Genomic DNA, 14093 nt, shown 5'->3' with positions numbered 1-14093 from the left:
TACTAGAAAAGGCGGTATCTTCACAACTATGTTCCTTTTTAGAAAGAAATGATATCTGCGAGGATTTAGTGGAATTGCATTAGCATGGTTTAAATCATACTTATCTGACCGTTATCAGTTTGTAGCAGTAAATTAAGAGATGTCTTATCGATCACAAGTTCAGTATGGCGTACCACAAGGCTCAGTACTAGGACCCACTGCTGTTCACTCTGTACATGCTACCATTAGGAGATATCATTAGGAAGCATGGAATTAGCTTTCACTGTTATGCCGATGATACTCAGCTCTATATTTCTTCACAACCTAATGAAAACTACCAATTCAAAAAATTAACGGAATGCACAGCTGATATAAAAAAAATTGGATGACTAGTCATTTCCTTCTACTAAATTCTGAAAAAAACAGAGATTCTAATTATTGGACAAAAAACTTCCTCACGTAATAACCTAGAATACTGTCTAACACTTGATGGCTGTTCTGTCAAGTCTTCGTCGTCGGTTAGGAACCTGGGTGTGCTCTTTGATACCAATCTTTCATTTGAAAGTCACTTGTCTAGTATCTGTAAAACCGCATTTTTCCATCCTAAAAATATATCTAAATTACGGCATGTGCTCTCATTGACAAATGCGTAACAATTAGTTCATGCGTTCATGACCTCAAGGCTAGATTATTGTAATGCTCTACTGGGTGGTTGCCCTGCACGCTTAATAAACAAACTACAGCTGGTCCAAAATGCAGCAGCTCGAGTTCTTACCAGAACCAGGAAGTATGACCATATTAGCCCTGTTCTGTCAACACTGCATTGGCTCCCTATTAAACATCGCATCAATTTTAAAATATTGCTGATTACTTACAAAGCACTAAATGGTTTAGCTCCGCAGTACTTGAGCGAGCTCTTAACGCATTATAGTCCTTCACGTCTATTGCGATCTCAAAATTCCGGCCAGTTGATAATACCTAGAATATCAAAATCGACTGCTGGCGGTAGATCCTTCTCCTATTTAGCACCAAAACTTTGGAACAGTCTTCCTACCATTGTCCGGGAAGCAGACACACTCTGTCAGTTCAAAGCTAGACTAAAAACACATCTCTTTGACCTAGCATACACATAACACTATAGACTTCTATAATTCAATGTTAGGCTGCATAGATCAGGTCAGCCGGAACCGGGAACACTTCCCATGAATCCTGATGTACTCGTTACATCATAAGAAAAATGTGGCATCTACGCTAATTTTTGTTTATCCTGAGGTTTTCCCGCAGCCTGCCGGATCCAGGCTGTATCCAGATCTGATGAAGGACCTGCGCCTGGACCCGATGTCATAGCAGTGTGCTAAAGTGCCAACTACTAGGAAAAAAATATACAATCAATCTGCACATATGTAGACTTGAATTAATTATATATTAACGAAAATTCAATAAGACACAAGTTCAACAAAGTGTATTGAAAGATAAATCACATTAATACCCCGTCGGGCAACATGCAGATATTTCAGCGCTGGAGGCACGGCCGCACTCCGATACATCAAACAAACATTTGCAAACTTTATCACAATTTCCCTTGCACATTTAACCCTCAGAACCCCAATGTCCTGGCCAGCAGACCAAATGTTCATTCAAACCCCATAAATTGTCCGTACGGAACTAGATGTCCTCCGCGGTGAAGAAAGAGACACAAAACAAAAATACCAGGCGAAGCATGGCGAGAAACCGCAGTCAATATATCCCCAGTGAACTTACGCAATCTCGCCACAGTCTGATTAGCCGATGGGAAGCTGTAGTAGTCCAGAAAAAACAATCGTAATGTAATCCACCAAAAAAGAGTTTCTTAGTCCCTTTGATGAATTCCTCAAGCAACTATTACACAGAGCCCGCTAAACTCAGACCGCTTCCCCGATTGAACTCCAGAGTCCCCCCACGTCACTTCCCATTCTCCTTAAAACATATTGCGTGACAAAACAATGATGAGAGAAGAAAAAAACAAATAAAAGTCCTTATAACAGTCCGTGATTACGCCACAGGCATCTGATATAACAGTTCTCTTCTTTTACACGTGAAGACAATACCACAAAGCATGTTTATCATTACCTCAAAAAGCTGTACAATGAAGGCAGAATAGGAGACTATTACATCCCCCCCCCCAGCCAGCGGCTTATTGGGACCATAGAATGGTTTCAAGTCTACCACATTTACATTATCCACCTTCAATTTATCAGTTAGCCAACGAAGACGGTAGTTTACAGGACCGAGTTTTTTCTCTACCCTAACCGGCCCTGACCATTTGGGTGCAAACTTGGCAGAGAATTTGGCTGAGGCTTTAGACAGCGGATGTGACCTAACCCAGACCAGATCCCCAACATCAAAGTGTACATCTTTGCGTCGTGCATTATAGTACCTGGCTTGTCTGGCTTTTGCCATTCCCACATGTCTTTCGACCTCCTTCAGTAATAATGTATGTGAGTGTACAGTGTGGTATGTAGATGTGCTGGGTGCAGGAGACTTGTGAATAAGGCGCTCTAGCGGGCCTTTAAGGTGGCGCCCCAAAGCCAGCACAGCAGGGGACACACCAGTGGTCTCATGCACGGCTGTGTTGAAAGCCAACTGGAACTCAGGCAGCCACCGATCCCAGTCCTGATGATGTTCCCCTACAAAGGAGGCAATCATGGTCTATAATGTCCTATTGACCCTCTCTGTAAGATTCGTCTGGGGATGGTATGCTGTCGTGAGCTTTTGGGTAACATTCTTCAGGATCTGGCAGACCTTTGGTGTCTTGGCATCCTTCAATGCAAACAGTTCCACCCACTTACTGAAATAATCGACAACCACCATTAAAACTGAATTCCGGGCTTTACTGAGAGGGAATGGCCCCATAAAGTCCACTCCTATCATCTCCCCTGGTGCTTTGACTTCTGTAGATTGGAGAAAAGCCAGCTGGCTTTTCATTCGAACCCTTGTACTGTTGACAGATATGGCAAGCTCGGACATGACTCCAAACATCCTTGCGAACTGTGGGCCACCAGGCCACCTCCAGGATCTTCAGGAGGGTCTTCATCCTTCCCAGGTGACCCCCCAACGGACTGTCGTGGAAGTAAGACAGAAACTCCGGAACTAGGTTAGCGGGAACAACCAGTTGGTAATTAAATCCACCATACTTAGACGGTACACCCCGGTATAACTGCACTCACCTGATTGTCTCCATTACCAACAGCAGCAGGGGGTGTTATACCGGGGTGTACCGTCTAAGTATGGTGGATTTAATTACCAGCTGGTTGTTCCCGCTAACCTAGTTCCGGAGTTTCTGTCTTACTTCCACGACAGTCCGTTGGGGGGTCACCTGGGAAGGATGAAGACCCTCCTGAAGATCCTGGAGGTGGCCTGGTGGCCCACAGTTCGCAAGGATGTTTGGAGTCATGTCCGAGCTTGCCATATCTCTCAACAGTACAAGGGTTCGAATGAAAAGCCAGCTGGCTTTCTCCAATCTACAGAAGTCAAAGCACCAGGGGAGATGATAGGAGTGGACTTTATGGGGCCATTCCCTCTCAGTAAAGCCCGGAATTCAGTTTTAATGGTGGTTGTCGACTATTTCATTAAGTGGGTGGAACTGTTTGCATTGAAGGATGCCAAGACACCAAAGGTCTGCCAGATCCTGAAGAATGACATCTTTACACGCTGGGGGGTACCTGCCTTTCTTGTGTCTGACCGGGGGCCCCAATTCACTAGTCACTTATTATCCAGCCTGTGTGAATCGTGGGGTGTTACCCAAAAGCTCACGACAGCATACCATCCCCAGACGAATCTTACAGAGAGGGTCAATAGGATATTATAGACCATGATTGCCTCCTTTGTAGGGGAACATCATCAGGACTTGGATCGGTGGCTGCCTGAGTTCCGGTTGGCTATCAACACAGCCGTGCATGAGACCACTGGTGTGTCCCCTGCTGTGCTGGCTTTGGGGCGCCACCTTAAAGGCCCGCTAGAGCGCCTTATTCACAAGTCTCCTGCACCCAGCACATCTACATACCACACTGTACACTCACATACATTATTACTGAAGGAGGTCGAAAGACATGTGGGAATGGCAAAAGCCAGACAAGCCAGGTACTATAATGCACGACGCAAAGATGTACACTTTGATGTTGGGGATCTGGTCTGGGTTAGGTCGCATCCGCTGTCTAAAGCCTCAGCCAAATTCTCTGCCAAGTTTGCACCCAAATGGTCAGGGCTGGTTAGGGTAGAGAAAAAACTCGGTCCTGTAAACTACCGTCTTTGTTGGCTAACTGATAAATTGAAGGTCCCAATAAGCCGCTGGCTGGGGGGGATGTAATAGTCTCCTATTCTGCCTTCATTGTACAGCTTTTTGAGGTGATGATAAACATGCTTTGTGGTATTGTTTTTTGTCTTCACGTGTAAAAGAAGAGAACTGTTATATCAGATGCCTGTGGCGTAATCATGGACTGTTATAAGGACTTTTATTTGTTTTTTTCTTCTCTCATCATTGTTTTGTCACGCAATATGTTTTAAGGAGAATGGGAAGTGACGTGGGGGGACTCTGGAGTTCAATCGGGGAAGCGGTCTGAGTTTAGCGGGCTCTGTGTAATAGTTGCTTGAGGAATTCATCAAAGGGACTAAGAAACTTTTTTTTGGTGGATTACCTTACGATTGTTTTTTCTGGACTACTACAGCTTCCCATCGGCTAATCAGACTGTGGCGAGATTGCGCAAGTTCACTGGGGATATATTGACTGCGGCTTCTCGCCATGCTTCGCCTGGTATTTTTGTTTTGTGTCTCTTTCTTCACCGCGGAGGACATCTATGTGGTTTGAATGAACATTTGGTCTGCTGGCCAGGACATTGGGACATTGGGGTTCTGAGGGTTAAATGTGCGAGGGAAATTGTGATAAAGTTTGCAAATGTTTGTTTGATGTATCGGAGTGCGGCCGTGCCTCCAGCGCTGAAATATCTGCATGTTGCCCGACGGGGTATTAATGTGATATATCTTTCAATACACTTTGTTGAACTTGTGTCTTATTGAATTTTCGTTAATATATAATTAATTCAAGTCTACACACGTGCAGATTGATTGTATATTTTTTTCCTTTAGTGGTTGTTTAACGAAAGTAAGCTGCTACTGGCTTTAATTATCCCAGCAGGTATCAGATCCGCCCGTTACCTTATGTTTTGCGAGAAGTACTTTTCCCTTGCTGTTATAGTGTAAGGGAAATTGTTACAAAGGGATCCTCCATAAGGAGAAACTAGTTGGCACTTTAGCACCCCGCTATGACATCGGGTCCAGGCGCAGGTCCTTCATCAGATCTGGATACAGCCTGGATCCGGCAGGCTGCGGGAAAACCTCAGGATAAACGAGGATGTAACGAGTACATCAGGATTTATGGGAAGTGTTCCCGGTTCCGGCTGACCTGATCTATGCCGCCTAACATTGAATTATAGAAGTCTATAGTGTTATGTGTATGCTAGGTCAAAGAGATGTGTTTTTAGTCTAGCTTTGAACTGACAGAGTGTGTCTGCTTCCCGGACAATGGTAGGAAGACTGTTCCAAAGTTTTGGTGCTAAATAGGAGAAGGATCTACCGCCAGCAGTCGATTTTGATATTCTAGGTATTATCAACTGGCCGGAATTTTGAGATCGCAATAGACGTGAAGGACTATAATGCGTTAAGAGCTCGCTCAAGTACTGCGGAGCTAAACCATTTAGTGCTTTGTAAGTAATCAGCAATATTTTAAAATTGATGCGATGTTTAATAGGGAGCCAATGCAGTGTTGACAGAACAGGGCTAATATGGTCATACTTCCTGGTTCTGGTAAGAACTCGAGCTGCTGCATTTTGGACCAGCTGTAGTTTGTTTATTAAGCGTGCAGGGCAACCACCCAGTAGAGCATTACAATAATCTAGCCTTGAGGTCATGAACGCATGAACTAATTGTTACGCATTTGTCAATGAGAGCACATGCCGTAATTTAGATATATTTTTAGGATGGAAAAATGCGGTTTTACAGATACTAGACAAGTGACTTTCAAATGAAAGATTGGTATCAAAGAGCACACCCAGGTTCCTAACCGACGACGAAGACTTGACAGAACAGCCATCAAGTGTTAGACAGTATTCTAGGTTATTACGTGAGGAAGTTTTTTGTCCAATAATTAGAATCTCTGTTTTTTTCAGAATTTCAGGAAATTACTAGTCATCCAATTTTTTTATATCAGCTGTGCATTCCGTTAATTTTTTGAATTGGTAGTTTTCGTTAGGTTGTGAAGAAATATAGAGCTGAGTATCATCGGCATAACAGTGAAAGCTAATTCCATGCTTCCTAATGATATCTCCTAATGGTGGCATGTACAGAGTGAACAGCAGTGGGTCCTAGTACTGAGCCTTGTGGTACGCCATACTGAACTTGTGATCGATAAGACATCTCTTCATTTACTGCTACAAACTGATAACGGTCAGATAAGTATGATTTAAACCATGCTAATGCAATTCCACTAAATCCTCGCAGATATCATTTCTTTCTGAAAAGGAACATAGTTGTGAAGATACCGCCTTTTCTAGTATCTTTGACAGAAAGGGTAGATTCGAGATCGGCCTGTAATTGACTAATTCTGTAGGATCAAGTTAAGTTTTTTAACAAGCGGTTTAATCATAGCCAGCTTAAAGGTTTTTGGTACGTATCCTAGAGACAAAGATGAATTGATGATAGTAAGAAGAGCATCTATGACCTCTGGAAGCATCTCTTTCAGTAGCTTAGTCGGTATAGGGTCTAACATACATGTTGTCGGTTTAGCGAATTCTTCCTCTCCTATAGCAATAAATGAATCGAATTTTTCCTTAGGGAGACTACAATGCTCTCCCTGATGCGATACTGTAGTAGACGGTTGCATAGTTATAATTTTGTCCCTGATATTATCAATCTTTTAAGTGAAGAAGTTCATAAAGTCATTACTGCTGTGTTGCTTGGAAATTTCTGGGCTTGAAGCTTTCTTTTTCGTTAGTTTCGCCACTGTTTCAAATAAATACCTAAGGTTTTGTTTATTTTCTTCTAATAGGGTTGAAAAATAAGCAGATCTAGCAGCTTTTAAGGCCTCTCTGTATGCAATCGAACTCTCTTTCCATGAAATGCGAAATACCTCTAGTTTTGTTTTCTTCCAGTTGCGCTCCATTTTTCTGGCTGCTCTCTTAAGTGCCTGAGTGTGCTCGTTGTACCACGGCGTTGGACTATATTCTTTAAAGGGATACTTCACCTCTGGAAAGATGAATGTGTATTTAAAATAGGTCATTTATGTAGAAGAAATGTGAAATTATTTTTGAATTTGGAGCTTTCTAGACTGAGAAAAGCCAGAAAATGTATTTTTGGCTTATGTGGATGAAAGACAACAACTCCCAGAATGCACTCGCTGCTGCGATCCATTCCTTCGGGGATATATCCATAATCGAACACGTCGCTGCTGCTGCGATCCATTCCTTCAGGGAAAGTTGCATGCATGTTTACTTTCTGCATGTTGCCTAACATCAGGCTGAAGCGGACATGAATCAGAGTGATTATAACTAGAGACTCACCGTCTGTCGGCTCGGACTTGATTGCATCTGTGTCTGGTGTTTCTTTAAACCAGTCATGACCTAAAATGTTCCTTAAGCTGATCCCTGACTCTCTGTCACGAAGTTTCCGAAGTAGATCCAGGCATTCTGTAAAAGTTTTCAGAAGAGAGCTGATTAGTCCTGTTTGATTCTGAGATATGTAGTTTATGTAAGGTAATGTTGCTGTTACTATGGCATTCTTTGGATGCCCATGAACATTTATTCATTGCTAAACATTCACTTTCAATCCGCTGTTTTTTTCACATTTTGCTTATTTGTCATCAAGGTAATTTTACTGTCACTTGTGTAAGAGCTTTACATGTTTTCAAGCAATGCTATTTCCATTTCGTTCTTGTTTTTGGTCTCACCTTTGGACAAGCGTGTATTTTCTCCTACGAAACCATTTTCCTTCGACCATCCCCTTCAGCACTCTGTATAAGCCTTCATTTGTTGACATTAAAGGGATAGTTAACTTTGAAATAAAATGTTGGTATGTTTTAGCTTACCTCAAGGGCATCCAAGATGTAGGTGTCTTTTTTTCCGCAGTAGTTTCAATATTGATATTTTTAGGTCAAACCGTTCTTGTCTGTCAGTCATATAATGCAGGTCGATGGTCACTGTCTCAAAGAGCATGCACAGAGTCCAAATTAAAACAATTCCCCATCGTCCAAATTAAAGGACAAATCCAGTGAAAAATGAACCTAGGGGTAATTAACACATGGTTACCGAGTCGATCGTTCCCTGGGGTGCGTTTTCATGATAATCGAATGTAAAGAGTTTTATTTATAAAAACAGATTAGCTCATAACACTAGTATATAGGGCAGAGAGTAAGTAAAAACACATCGCAAGTTAATACCACTAACAAGGCTCAAAATAGTCTCACACTAACACGGTATCATGATGAGGGTCCATACATGCAAACCGAAGCATTGAGAACTTTGTAAGTGTACAGACAGTTTAATAAGAAGATACTTTATAAAGACAGTACATTACGCGTTTACATGCAGGATCCATCTTGGAAAACAGTCTGTGCATGTAAACGCGTAATGTACTGTCTTTATAAAGTATCTTCTTATTAAACTGTCTGTACACTTACAAAGTTCTCAATGCTTCGGTTTGCATGTATGGACCCTCATCATGATACCGTGTTAGTGTGAGGCTATTTTGAGCCTTGTTAGTGGTATTAACTTGCGATGTGTTTTTACTTACTCTCTGCCCCATATACTAGTGTTATGAGCTAATCTGTTTTTATAAATAAAACTCTTTACATTCGATTATCATGAAAACGCACCCCAGGGAACGATCGACTCGGTAACCATGTGTTAATTACCCCTAGGTTCATTTTTCACTGGATTTGTCCTTTAAACAATTCCCCATCGTAAGTACACATTGATGGCCCAAGACACGAAACGAGCGGTTTGTGTGAGAAAACGAACAGTATTTATATCGTTTTTACCTCTTGAACACAGCTGCGTCCAAGTGATCTGAGAGCGCGGACGGGTATAGATATATACACTAGATGTCGCATTGGCTACGGTTTCGCAGTAGCAAATGTGACATCTAGTGTATATATCTATACCCGCCCGCGCTCTCAGATCATTTGGACGCATTGGCTACGGTTTCGCAGTAGCAAATGTGACATCTAGTGTATATATCTATACCCGCCCGCGCTCTCAGATCATTTGGACGCAGCTGTGTTCAAGAGGTAAAAACGATATAAATACTGTTCGTTTTCTCACACAAACCGCTCGTTTCGTGTCTTGGGCCATCAATGTGTACTTACGATGGGGAATTGTTTAATTTGGATGATGGGGAATTGTTTTAATTTGGACTCTGTGCATGCTCTTTGAGACAGTGACCATCGACCTGCATTATATGACTGACAGACAAGAACGGTTTGACCTAAAAATATCAAAATTGAAACTACTGCGGAAAAAAAGACACCTACATCTTGGATGCCCTTGAGGTAAGCTAAAACATACCAAAATTTTATTTCAAAGTGAACTATCCCTTTAAAGCGTCAATTCTCCACTCTGGTCTTGATGAAGAATCCCCTATTGCAGAAAGCAGGAAGGTTTCAGTTTTTAGTAAAACGCCCTTATTTCCTGTGCATAATAAATCAGTGACTTGTGCTCAAAAAGCAAACTCATGTATTTCACTAGCCCCGTTTACATGCACACTTTTTTGCTATTCCGATTGAGATCGTTCTGATTGACGGATTCCGGTTGACTGTATAAAGAGACGAGACGTAGGCTACTGGCAGATAAAATAAAAACAGGATTATGATATATGATTTGTCTGATTTCTTCAAGCGTTCATATTTACCATGTTTACTATGGTAATGGTTAGCGTGCATCGTGTTTTGCAACGGGTATAAATATTCCTACCTTATAAGGTGATCAGAATCCACATCGGATCACAAACAAAACATTATGTTAGCTGACAGAATTATCTGGCGCAAAACCAGGCATGTGCAGAAAGACGTACACTCAAAGTAATCGGATCAGCTCGTTTACATGGTGTAATCTTTAGTTTGATCGGTTCATGAAAAGGTTTATTCCACCCCCTTCAATCCGACTGAAATTTCAATCGGTTTGAGCATTTTTATTCCGATTGAGGTGCTGACATGGAGCATTTTCATTCTGATTGGACTTTTAAACTGGTTATAATCGGAATACAATGCTACATGTAAACGGGGCTAATGAAACAAAAGTTGTGCATGTAGACAATATAATGGCGACTGCAGAAAGCAAAAGCCGAATCCCGGACATTTTAGACGATCTCGACGGCCGGACATGTCTGGGAAAAAGAGGATGGTAACCCCTAATACTCAGCTTTCTCCACAGAACAAGAGCCTGCTAGCTTAGCTTCCAAAGAAAGACGGCTGACACTATTTGTACATTCTGTGTACAACTGAAAAATGCTCAAAATTCACCAAAAAATGTTTGTATAATGTGTACATGTGTATCTGAATGCACACTGAAGAGAACTGACTTTAGCAAAATGACGATTTTTGCGTCATCAGAGGATTTTTTCCAGACAAAAAATACATAAATCTCTGGTGTCAGGGGGATATGAGGGAGGGAAGCACGTTAATTCGAAAATACTACAGGTTGTCTACTAATACAAAGCTTAATGCTAAATCCTGAAGTATCCCTTTAAGTGACAATTTCTTCTTATTCTCTAAATTAAGAAAAAAGATAAGAATATTTTATATTCCCAAAAACTTTAATATTTGAGGACTTTTAAAGAATTTTTCAAGAATTGTACTGAGGAACATTCTTACGAACTTCTCAATATTTACCTTTCTTTATTTTCTTAAGAATTTTCTTAAAATGTTCATGAATTCGACCCCAGAACATCTCTCCTCCTTCTTCTCCTCCTCCTCCTTCTTCTTCTCCTCCTCCTTGTTCTCCTCCTCCTCCTTCTTCTTCCCCTTCTTCTCCTCCTTCTTCTTCTCCTCCTCCTCCTTCTTCTTCTCCTCCTTCTTCTTCTTCTCCTCCTTGTTCTCCTCCTCCTCCTTCTTCTTCTCCTCCTCCTTCTTCCCCTTCTTCTCCTCCTTCTTCTTCTCCTCCTCCTCCTTCTTCTTCTCCTCCTTCTTCTTCTTCTCCTCCTCCTTCTTCTCCTCCTCCTCCTTCTTCTTCTCCTCCTCCTTCTTCTTCTTCTCCTCCTTCTTCTTCTCCTCCACCTCCTTCTTCTCCTCCTTCTTCTTCTTCTCCTCCTTCTTCTTCTCCTCCTTCTTCTTCTCCTCCTCCTTCTTCTTCTCCTCCTTCTTCTTCTTCTCCTCCTTCTTCTTCTCCTCCTCCTTCTTCTTCTCCTCCTTCTTCTCCTCCTTCTTCTTCTCCTTCTCCTCCTTCTTCTTCTCCTCCTCCTTCTTCTTCTCCTCCTTCTTCTTCTCCTTCTCCTCCTTCTTCTTCTCCTCCTCCTCCTTCTTCTTCTCCTCCTCCTTCTTCTTCTCCTCCTCCTCCTTCTTCTTCTTCTCCTCCTCCTTCTTCTTCTTCTCCTCCTCCTCCTTCTTCTTCTCCTCCTCCTCCTTTTTCTTCTTCTCCTCCTCCTCCTTCTTCTTCTTCTCCTCCTCCTTCTTCTTCTTCTCCTCCTCCTTCTTCTTCTCCTCCTCCTCCTTCTTCTTACTCGAGTCTGTGTACTCGATCAGATACTCGGGGTAGATCTGGTGATTTTCGAACACGACGAATATAGACGGGTCGTAGACGTCGTTTACACAGCTGTCGTAGAACACGATGTCTCCTCCGTATCTGGACGGGGGCCGCAGATAACAGGAGTATCCTTTAGTGTAGGCGCCGAGCAGGACCCGACACATAAACATGGAGCGCGTGTCCGAGTATCCGGTGTAGGAGTGTGAGTATTTCGGATCACTGGCAAAATAAGTCCCTGTGAAAACAGATGAAGAAAACTCAGGGATTTACCTCTCCTCCGTCCCTCGGGTCATTGTGGCCCGGAACTCATTTTTTACAAATTGAGCGTTCATCAGAGGGGTTCAGGACTTGTGTCGCACTTGAACCAAGAATACACCAAAACAATTTTTTTTTAAATCATTCGAGGAGTTTTGTGGTTGAAATGAAAAACAGTAACAAATCCTTCTCTCGCGGCTCAATTTGCCCCCTTAGGAATAAATGAATGCGAGGAATGCTTCAGTTCACATAGAAAAACTGAAAAATGCAAAAAATTCACCAAAAAATGATTGTATAATGTGTACATGTGTATCTGAATGCACACTGAAGAAAAACTGACTTTAGGACCCAGAGGAACAGCTCATATGGAGCTATAAGGCCATCTAGAGTCACGAAATATCATGTTATATTATAATTTTTCCACAAGAGGTCGACAAAGATATTTAGAGCTGAATTAAAAGGGTTATGCATGAAATTGTGAGTTATTTTGAATTTAAGTTGAAAGAATGTGAGGAATTTGCTTAAATTACTATTTATTTATTATTTATTGATCAAATCTAGTCATTTAAAGGTAAATAAAATAAAAATGTTAAAAAAATCTCAAAAAAAATTTACAATAAAAAATAGAAAAGATATTATTAAAATGAAATAAAATAAGCTTTCTGGACAAAAAAAATGAAAAAAGTATAATTTTAGGGCTTCGGGTCACTTTGACCTGCGAGGGAAAGATGTGTTATAAAGTGCGAGGGAAGGATGAAGGTTAAAGGAATAGTGCGAATTCTGTCATCAGGGAACGTTCTCCGACATGGAACGAGGCCGAGTGAACTATGACAGAACCTGTTGTATTGTTGTTTATTAACTTCACCTCTCCCATAGGCTGCTCCGTGCGTCCCGCTGATCCTACTGTCGAAGTTGTTCCAGCTGATGGCGTTGACGTTCTTGCAGTTGGTGCCGTGGAAGAGATACTTCTCGGACACGTCTTGGCCTCTGGCTCTCTTCTTCATGTAGTCCTTCTTCCTGAAAGGGTCAAAACCGTCAGTCGTACTGCGATTCATCAAAGGCGCTGTATACACCACACCAGTTTCAAATAAAAATGTAAAACTTTTTATGCGTGTTGGCCGTTCGTTTGCACGACTACAGAGTTTTGTGTGCCTGAAAACGCAAACTTTTGAAAACGGGTTTAAAGTGCATGCGAATCTCTGAAGACGATGATGTCACGCACATGCGTATCACGTGTTCAGTCTATAGCGTTTCATTTGTTTTCTTTATTTTTACGCGTATTATTAATTTATATATTACACTGTATATTTTCTTTTCCTATTTGTTGTAGTCCATCCACCTTATTCCTGACAACCTCACTGCGTTTTGAATTATGGGAGGCACTTCCGGTTTGAGGAACTTCCATTCAAAAAGGCTGAAACTAATCATTTTAAATCATAAGGTTGCCCTACAAATAAAGCTGATCGTCAGTGTGACTGGATGATCTGTCAGTTTCCCTTCATGATTTATTTTCAGAGATCATGAGAATAACGTTATACTTGTTATTTTAACGTGACGTTATAACTACGGCAAGAGCTCTTTTCAGTCGCTGCTTTCTTTTTTCCCTTTGCAATCCGCTGTAAAAGTATGAAAAAGGACAACATTTCCTGCACATTTGTGGTCTGTTCTCCTGATTTAATTTACGATATATTGCATTAATAATTCACTGGATTGCACGAAGAATCTCTCGTTGTTCTCCTCAAATCCTCACGTCTCTTTCCAGGTTTGTTTTCACAGGTAAATGCAATTTATAATCAGTCAAAATGACGGAAATCACTTTGAAATAGTGTCACGTAATGCTGAAGTTAATGAACATTTTTGATTAAGGCAACATAAGTTACATAATACAGATATATTACTAGGGATGTCCCGATACCACTTTTTCACTTCCGATACGATACCGATGCTACAGCTTTGGCTATTTGCCGATACCGATATCAATCCGATATTTTTATTTTATTCTTGAACTAAAACTACTAATAATAAAATATATGGAAGCACTTTGCTCAATTAGCCACATAAGAACATCTCACTCAAATGGAGAACAAATGCTTCTCC

The 14093-nt window shown here is 41.4% G+C and overlaps 1 long non-coding RNA gene across 1 annotated transcript in view; it reads right to left on the bottom strand.

Annotated features, from left to right (window-relative positions):
* Positions 1 to 13625, bottom strand: part of LOC309485394 — a 72449-nt gene extending 58824 nt beyond the window's left edge. The window contains exon 1 of the long non-coding RNA XR_014201167.1: positions 13351 to 13625. This is a non-coding gene — a long non-coding RNA (uncharacterized lncRNA). The remainder of the gene's footprint in view (positions 1 to 13350) is intronic.
* Positions 13626 to 14093: the final 468 nt, after the last annotated feature.

This window comes from Leuciscus leuciscus (genome assembly GCF_965113295.1).
Source record: "Leuciscus leuciscus genome assembly, chromosome: 21".
Lineage (NCBI taxonomy): Eukaryota > Metazoa > Chordata > Actinopteri > Cypriniformes > Leuciscidae > Leuciscus > Leuciscus leuciscus.
Note: the sequence above shows the minus strand (reverse complement) of the source record. Positions and strands in the feature narration are given on the sequence as shown.